We start from the raw sequence: 8,780 nt of genomic DNA on the forward strand, positions 1-8,780 counted from the left end.
CTACCTCAAAAGAAAAGTGAATGGCTTTCTGAGACACAACACCCAAGGTTGTCCTTTGATCTTCATATGCACACATATCTGCATGCATGTACACCCATAAGCATGAACATGTACATGCAATACACACATGAAAAGAAAGAAGAGTAAAATGATGTCCATGTAACCATCACCTAACAGTGATCGAACCAGGCCAAAGAATAATCTATTCACGGCTGGTCTTGTTTGAATTATATACCCACCATATTTACACCGAGCCTCAGCTCTCACTGTACCTGGAGACTTTCAAAGCAAACCTCAATTACCTTTTAATCTGTAATCAATGTAGTACCTACCTCCAAAAGACAAGGACTCTTTTTAGATGTAACAATTTCATTATTATATCTAACGATAATTCCTAATGTTTCCAAATAGCTGTTCAGGGTTAAAATTTCCCCTGTGTCTCAATTTATATTTGCTTGTCAGGATCCAAATAGGTTCTATGTACTGTGTATGTGGCTTTGTCTTTTTTTCCTATGGTTATGTCTCTTTATTTATGTACTGAAGAAATTGGGTTATTTGAACTACAGAATTTTACTGACTGCATTCCTGCGGCATTGTTTAACATGTTCCTCTGTTCCCTGTTATTTTCTTTGCATCAGTAACTAGACAAAGAGCTTCTGTGGATTCAGGGTTTTTGTGGAGGAATGGAGTGTTCTTGCATGAGGTAGCATGTGTGTCCATCTGTATACCTTGTTCTGATAATAGCAGCCATTTAGTATCATGGCCCTACTACTTCCTTTATTTCATGAACATTAATGTACTATTCATCTTCATTTTCAGAGCTTCTGGAAAGAGAAATTTCCTTCTTTTGGCCACTCATCCCTCAAAGATCTTAGGCCACACAGCCAGAAAATAAAAATGAGTTTTGGCCAGTGTCTCTCACACCTCCATGTAACTTCCACTTTATCTATATCATGTTTTTAAGAATATTTAAAAACCTGTTCACCAGTCAATGCATCAGCCCTGCTTCATTGTCCATAGGCTCTGCATTTACCAATGGGAAGGTACAGATTGGTTTAAATAATTTAAAAACATCTCTTCCACCCAGTTGCTCTAGAGACTGTGCCTCAGGATTTCAGAGCTGAGTCTCATACAAAGCATAAACTATCCTATCATGCATGACATTCAAGCCATAAATTCACACTTCCAGAGCTATCCTGTTGGCTTCAAGTTAAGAAGATACATCCTCACTTTTGAAGCACCCCAATCTTGACTCTGAGGAAGAAGAAAGCATAAAAACTTCCATGTAAAGAAGCCATTATCAGCTAAGGACAGAGGGAAGACCAGGGTCCAGCTGCTCACTTCATGCCAGCAGCCTTGCACACTGGCCATGGTGGCTCCAGTCCCAATCCCTGCCGCTCACATGTGCTCTGAGAAGACAATCCCATGACCCAGGTTTCTTTGTGGCTGTGGAGATTTGTAGGCTACAAGCCGAGTTGCTTCTCTTCAGACTGTGCCAACAGAGGCTGACTTACACATACCTGACAGGGGAGCCCAGAGGTGAATCTCCCCACATGAGCTGTCAGTAGCATACTTCAGAGTTCTTGGGAATGCAGAAAATCCATCCAAGCAAGTAACATTGAAGATCCAGGGCCCCCAGGCAGGGCCAGGCCAGCTGGCTACAGCAACAGTATCTCTAAGGAGTGAGCCTCACAATAAAGTGGTCTGGATTGCAGCCACCGGCTCGAAAGCCTGCTGACTACTGGCTGCATCTGCTACTTGGCTCCAGCTGGGACCGTGGTGGCCTCACTAAGTATGAGGAGATACTGTGGCAAGAGTATCAAAGGTTCTTGACATTTTGTCCCAAGCAGTCAGCTACAGAGAAATGCCATAGGGAGATAGAATAGGCTCCACCTTCCTTTGACTGCCATGTTGAAGTTTAGTGCTTGGAATCCAGATGTTTGTATGGGCTCATGTCTGCCTATAAGAAATATGGGAAGAGGGACTAACCGGCTCTCCTTGAGACTTTTACCCAGACAGTGTCCTGGCTTCTCATTAAAATGCAAAGGGAGCCTGCAGGCTGTGCTCTAGTTAGTGCTCACTCACTGCCCTCTTGACGTGTATTCAATAAACTATTTTTCCTGTTTTGGTCTAAAGGGTGAATTCATTCCCTGTCAATCCCTCTCCTGCTACCATAGTGACTGAATACCCAGTCCACTACACTTTTGTATGTGCAACTAAACCTGTCATATGGGAAAATTGTCTATTTAAATAGGGTAAAAAATGTGGGGTTGGGGGTGCTGGGAGATGACTCAGTGGATAAAGCACTTTCCATACAGATGTAAAGACCTGAGTTCAGAGTTCAGATACCCAGAACCCACATAGAGCTGGATACTATAGCATGTGTCTGTAATCCCAGTACGTCTATAAAATGAAAAGCAGAGATAGGAGAATCCTCAGAAGTTTGTGGGCCAGTCAGCCTGGTGTACACAGCAACGAACAATAAGAAATCCTGATTCAAACAAAGTGGAAGGAAAGGACCAACAGAGGTTGTCCTCTGACCTCCACACACGCGGCAGGTATGTAGGACATGCACATTCTCACACACACAAACACACTTCTCTCTCTCTCTCTCTCTCTCTCTCTCTCTCTCTCTCTCTCTCACACACACACACACACACACACACACACACAGGGACTTTTAAAATACAACCCAATTCCAAATTTGTAAGCCACACATTTGTTCAACAGGTTCAGTAAACCACTTGACTCAAGTTGGCTTGGGTGTAGGTTGCTGTGTCTGCTGAGCACCCACAGAAGTAGAGTACAGAATGGGGTGCTTTGAGTTTCATCTGTGGAGTTTGAGACTGGGGCTGGAGAGGAGGCACACACCAGAGCTTACTGTTGTTACTCACCTTAAGTTCATGATTTTATTTCCAGCTGAGAGTTAGATGTAGCTGGCATGAGTTCCATGTCCCTGCCAACCTCACTTTTGTGTCCTGGTATCAACAGGCCATGTGAAATACCCCCACAGCCCACCTGGATAGGAACCAAGAAAATACGCAACCTCTGAGCTGAGCTGAGACAGATCTTGCCAAGTCCAAGGCCTGATTTGCAGAGTCTCATACCCAGGTCTGCAGGAGCTCCAAGGTACATGAGATCTTACCACTACTTGAGGACTTTCTTTGCGGTGGGGAGCTCAGGATGAACCAGGTCTACCAGGTTCATTTGCTTCTACAAGACACCAGTTTTTAGGTCAACTCTGGCCACTCCTAGTAGTCACTAAAATGGCCCTGCTGGGAGCCATGAGGAACTAATAGAAACAACAAGGTAGTGGATAGTGATACCATTTAACAAATATTCTTACTTCTCTGCCTCCTGGGCACATGGTGAGACTGTTTTCCTGGCCCCACTGTGCGCAGATGGAGCCATCTGCTAGGCTTGATCCATCAACTGTGGGCAGAAGTGATGCATACAGTGTCTAACTTTGAGGGTTTCATTGCTGGGCAAGATATTACCCCATCCATCATGATCTCTCTCTGTCCCTCTGCCATTGCAGCTGGTGATATTTGAAATGATAACTGCTCTGTCAGTTTTAGGTCCAGCATGGCAGCACAGAGCAGAGCCCTACTAAGTGAGCAGCAATATGTCAGTTGTTATAAGCTACAAAGCCTGTGTCCTGACTCATACAACAAATCAGACATGCTTGGGGTAAAGTGGCTTTTTAGAGTATCCTTGAGACTCTATAGTCTTTTTGAAGCTCCAGGGTCTGATATAAACTGCCGGTGAAATAATCCCTCACTTCAGTGATACATCCCAGATTACTCCAGATACCCAGAATAGTGCATTGGACTTCCAAGCCCTTGAATTTCTCATGATGCTCTTTATAAAACCTTGGGCATGAGCCAAGGTCAGTGATTAGCCTTAGGAACCCAAGATATGGTGGGCAGAGTAATGGCCTCTTAAGGATGTCTGCATCCTAATTCCCAGGATCTGTGATTATGGTAAAAGGGATGTGACTAAGTTACAGATTTTTGAAATAGGGACACTGTGATGAATGTTTGAACAGGCTCACTGCTGTACAAGTGGAGCACAAGGGTCCTTATCATTGAAAGAGGAAAACCAGGGTGTCAAAGTCTCTGAAATATTTGAAGATGGGGTACTGCTAGCTTTGAAGTTGGAGGAAAGGTAACAGGCAGCTTCTAAAAACTGCAAAGTCAAGGAGACAGTTTCTTCCCTAGAGCCTCCACAAGGGACACAGGCCTGCCAATGTTTTTACTATAGCTCAGTGAGACCCATTTCAGCCTTCTGAATTCCAGAATTGTAAAATAATTGATTTGTGTGGGTTTTGTGTATGTATGTATATATGTGTTGGTGTGGGTAGGAGTGCACATATGTGTGTGTGCTTGTATGTGTGTTGGCCAGAGGTTGATAGTGGTGTCTTCCTCAATCCCTCTCCACTTTATTTTATGAGTGAGGGTCTCTCACTGAACCTGGAGCTCACTGATTGACTAGACTGGCTGGCCTGAAAGCACTCGGATCCTCTCTGCCTCTTATGCACCAGGATTACAGGGACGTGCTGCAGGGCTCAGTTTTTTACATTGGTGCTAGGGATCCGAACTCAAGGTCCTCATGTTTGTACAGGGAGCACCTTACTCACTATGCCATCTCTCCACCTCAGTTAGTGTCATTTTAAGCCACTAACTTTGTAGTGAGTTGTTATAGTAATGATAGGAAATTAATGCACAAGACTCCTTCTGTCCCCGAGCTCTCTGGGAAGACTGTCACCCGGCCTTGTCATAGTCAAAGCACGTGTGCTTGGCAGGGTGCCTGGAAGCCCAGAAACTACCCTATGAACACGGGACCTGTGGAGAGAGCCTAATTCCCACAGTGGTGACAGTTGGCATTCTTTACCATCCCCCCAAGTCTTCTGTCCATTGCCCACAAATGCATTGTCTTCCTCATTCACTGGGACGTGCCAAGCATGTGGGTGACATCACTATTTGGTAAACAAAGAAATGAAAAGGAGAGCAAGTTCCATGAGAAATTATCTGACTATGTTGCTCTTGACGATTTATTGAAAATCTCCAGCAGGAAACACACCAAACTGAGTGATGCACAGTAAAAATTCAAATGAAACAGCCAGCAGATACAGAGAAGCACTTAAAGCTTTGCCCACTCAGTTGTCAGGTGCAAACACAATCTGTATGATTCGCCTTAGTTGGCTGATTCTTTTGATTCCTTTAGCTATGCATGTTTTCTTTGTGTGTGTGCTTGCAGATCGGTTTTCTGACAGTGCAGCCGATCTGTTCTCTCCTGGGCACCTGCTTCCTCTAACTTATTAAAATTTCACTCGTTTCACAGAGAAGTGGCACGGGATTAAGCAGGATGTTTAGTGGAGCTACAGTGAAGCAAGCAAACCCAGATTATAGTGACCAGAATATAGTTTGATTCATTTGTGTTTATCCCAACCCCACTGTTAATGACAATTATGAAAAACATTAATTTATGTGTGTCCAGCAAATGGCGTATTGGATGAGCATTAGCGAGGTTAAAAAAACTCACTTTAGGGGCTGGAGAGATGGCTCAGTGGTTAAGAGCACTGACTGCTCTTGCAGAGGACCCGAGTTCAATTCCCACCCCCCGCTTGGCAGCTACGAAACCATCCTTAACTCCAGTTCCAGGGAGTCTGAAGCCCTCTTCTGACGTCTGCGGCATTGTACAACACAGATGCATTCACACACATGCAGGCAATACACTCATACACATAATAAAAATAATAATAATGCCAGGCGTGGTGGTGTACTCCTTTAATCCCAGCACTCAGGAGACAGATCTCTATGAGTTCAAGGCCAGCCTGGTCTGCACAGTGAGTTCCAGGACAGCTGGGGCTACAGGGAGATCCTGTCTCAAAAAGACCAAAAAAATAAAAAATAAAATAAAATTTAAAAAACTCACTTTAACCAATGTAACTATATCTCCCTCATCAATAATCCATTTGTTAAAAGAAGTTCTGGTCCGAGTAAAATATTGTATAACTGTAACAATTCAACTGTAAACCTAAAAATTTACAGCCAATTTTGAAAAAGATGCATCTTAGCTCAGAAAATTGTTATTGAATATGTCAATGCTATTGTAATGAAATCTTCTTCTAAGTATATGGTTATTAAATAAATAATTAACTGAAAAAATATTATTTTAAGTGGGCAGAACTCATTCTCTAATGATCCCAAACTCTAAAATAATTTTCTAAATATCTAGGGCACAGCACAATACCTACATGTGTAATGACTGTGAGGTTTGCATATCAAATTATTTTAAAACGTTATTCTCTATCAAATAAAATCACAAATGGATCTAATGCATTGATGAAAAACCTAAGTCAATAAGTTTTCTGGAAAAAACACAGAAAGAAATATTTTGGATTTGGTAAATATTTTTTAGGTATGACACATAAAAAATCCACAATGTATAGAAGGGGAAAATGCTAAATTGGAGTGTCAAAACTAAGAGCTCCTGATCTTCCAAAGACATTGATGAGCGTGAAGCAAGTTAGACTGGGAGAAAACATTTGCAAATTACATATCTGATAATAGGCTTCATTCAGGAATACATATATATCTTTTAAACCTCAATTTGAGAAAATAATCCAATTTTAAGAGGAGCAAAAGATTTAAACAGAAACTTCATCAAAGAAAATATAATGGCGACAAGTGAGCACATGATGCTCATCCCAAGTAGTTATTAGTGAGATGCACTTTATACCTTTTGGAAGAGTTCTCTCTCTCTCTCTCTCTCTCTCTCTCTCTCTCTCTCTCTGTGTGTCTGAGTGTGTGTGTGTGTGTGTCTGAGCATGGGTTCATTCAATATGTGTGCATGTATGTGTGGAGGCCAGAGGACAATGTTGGGTATTGTTCCTCAGATGCTGTTGTTGTAGGATGCTATCCTCCAAACGTAACAGCCATCATCTTCATCAGAACATCAGTGATTACTTGTAAGAGACTCCTGAGATTGGGCTTGTTGGCTTTTAACATTCCCTCATAGGAGGAGGAGGTGGGAAGGGTCATTAGATTCTCACCTGAGATTCCAGCTGCTCTCTCCTGTACCTCTTGGCCATTTGTATGTAATACACATGGTCTTGTGGTCTTGGGAGGTATACAGTTCATAGAGTGTGGAAGGTTAACAGATCAGGGGACTTCCTCTATGCAGGTGTGAGAAGGTACATCATCCATGCTAGGGTGAGACTCTGGCAATGCAACTGCTTTGGGGTCATTGTGTTCCTGTAAGTACTCCCTCACCTAGGCTATATAAATAAGCCCATTCAACTCATTGGTTCCCCAAGTTAGATGTTGGATTGTCTTCAGAACCTTATAAGGGGAGGGAAGGTGTTTCTTTATGACTCTCCAGGGAAGGAATTTTTTTTAATTTTATTATTTTTATGTGTATGCATGTTATGCCTGCATGCAGGTAAGTGCACCCGCATCATGCAATGTCTGTGGAGGTCAAAAGAGGTTGTTGGATCCCCTGGGACTGGAGTTACGGACAGTGGTTAGCTGCAATGTGGGTGCTGAGATTCAAACCCAGGTCTTCTGCAAGAACAACCAGTGTTCTTAACTGCTGAGCCATCTCCCTAGCCCCCAGGGAAGAAATTCTTACAATAACCTTCCACCTTGTTTTTTTGTTGTTGTTTTTGTTTTTATTTTTTGTGACAGTGTCTCTCACTGACTTAAGTAGATTAGTAGTAAATTAAGCTCTCTGGCCAGAGAACCCCAGTAACCCACCTATCTCCACCTCTGCAGAGCTAGGATTATAAGAGTGTTCACTGTGCCCAGCTTTTTTATGTGAATTCTAGTGCTCAGGCTCAGGTCCTCATGCTTACAATGCAAGCCATTTACTGACTAAGCCATTCTCTTAACCCCAGATGTTTTTCTTAGTTTTTTAAAATTTTTTTAAAATAAAAATAAATATTTTTTAGAAGAAGCATTTCATTACAACAGCATTAACATATTCAATAACAATTTTCTGAGCTAAGATGCATCTTTTTCAGAATTGGCTGTAAATTTTTAGGTTTACAGTTGAATTTTTACAGTTATACAATATTGTACTCAATATAAACCCTGTGAATGTTTTTAATTAACACTGTTTTTTTTGGGGGGGCGGGTCTCTAAAAAAATCTCCATTTCATTATTAAAATACACAGTTTCATACTGAAAAATTCATTTTCAATGCAACTGACATTAAGATGTTTGCACATGCGTTTCTAATCTCTATATATCTGATTATTACTAGAGATAGTCGGTTACCTTCTGAGCTCCTTGGAATCTGAGCATGGATATAAAGTCATCAGGTAGATCTCAATGGTAATGTTTTTCACATCTACAAATTATTTTTTTTTTCTGGTCTTTTTGAGACAGGGTCTCCCTGTAGCCCCAGCTGTCCTGGATTCACCATGGAGACCAGGCTGGCCTTGAACTCACAGAGATCCTCCTGCCTCTGCCTCCCAAGTGCTGGGATTAAAGGCATGTGCCACCACAACCGGCCTATTATTATTATTTTTTAATCATTTTAAAAAAATTTTTAATAACTACATGATTAGAAGAAGCCTTTCACTACAGCTTTAACATATTCAGTGACACACTTCAGAGCAAGAGTACATCTCTTTCACAAGTAGGTGCAAGTTTCTAGGTTCACAGTTGAATTAATACAGTGTTATATTATTGAACTCAGTATAAGCCCTGTAAGACATAAAATTGGATGAGTTTTTAGCCTTTAAAAAAAATCTCCATTTCATTTTAGATTAT

This window comes from Nannospalax galili, unplaced genomic scaffold, assembly GCF_000622305.1.
Source record: "Nannospalax galili isolate Female #2095 unplaced genomic scaffold, S.galili_v1.0 scaffold54, whole genome shotgun sequence".
In the NCBI taxonomy this organism is placed as follows: domain Eukaryota; kingdom Metazoa; phylum Chordata; class Mammalia; order Rodentia; family Spalacidae; genus Nannospalax; species Nannospalax galili.